Source organism: Narcine bancroftii, chromosome 6, assembly GCF_036971445.1.
Source record: "Narcine bancroftii isolate sNarBan1 chromosome 6, sNarBan1.hap1, whole genome shotgun sequence".
Taxonomy (NCBI): domain Eukaryota; kingdom Metazoa; phylum Chordata; class Chondrichthyes; order Torpediniformes; family Narcinidae; genus Narcine; species Narcine bancroftii.
Window position 1 is genome coordinate 92,663,174 of NC_091474.1, and position 962 is coordinate 92,664,135.

The following is a 962-nucleotide window of genomic DNA, read 5'->3' on the forward strand; positions in this document are numbered from 1 at the left end:
ATTCTTGTGAATTTTATTTACAGGTGGCGTGACGCGGGGTTTGAATCCCGCGCTGTCCGTAAGGAGTTTGTATATTCTCCCTGTGTCTGCCTGGGTTTCCTCTTGGCCAGTGGTTCTCAACCTTTTTCTTTCCACTTACATCCCACTTTAAGTAATCCCTATGCCATCGGTGCTCTGTGATTAGTTAAGGTGGGATGTGGGTGGGAAGGGAAGGTTGAGAACTGCCCTAAACCCAATTCTTATTGAAATATTTTGCTTGAGAAAAATTGCCATTGGCCCATTTCCCTTTGGATTCTGAAACCGTGCACATAACGAGTCAGTCACAGAGCTCTGATGGCGTCGGGATTACTTAAAGTGGGATGTGAGTGGGAAGAAAAAGGTTGAGAACCACCTGGTCCGTGTGCTCCAGATTCCTCTCTCCCTCCCAAACGTACCGGGTGTTGTAGATCAATTGGGTGCATTTGGATGGCATGGGGTTGTGGGGTGAAAGGGCCTGTTACTGTGTTGTATGTCTGAAAGTAAAATTTAAAAAATATCTTTTGGACCAAAATAAGGTGCAGAAAAACTTCTGGATGTCATTTCAGTGAAATCTGAAAGATTGTAATCTGGCTGTACTCCCACTCTCTCTCCACCTCTCACACCTACCACCCTATAACTCTTAGCCCTTCTCCCAGCTTCTTTCCCTCTTTATATCACCTCCCATCCCGTTTACTTCAGCCTTGATAAAAGGACCAGGCCCGGAATGTTACTGACCGTTTCTATGTCTGCAACCTGTTGAGTTCCTCAAGTAATTCTTTCTGTGCTCAAGAGTGTGGACTGTAAGATGTGTTCCCGCCCACGCATCAGAAATGTTGTCTTTATTTATTGGTTTTTCACGATTGGAGGCTTCCTTTTCCTGCACTGAGACTGTAGATAAGACCCTTCACCTTGTTCCTGTCTCTTACAAGACTGGATGTTGAACC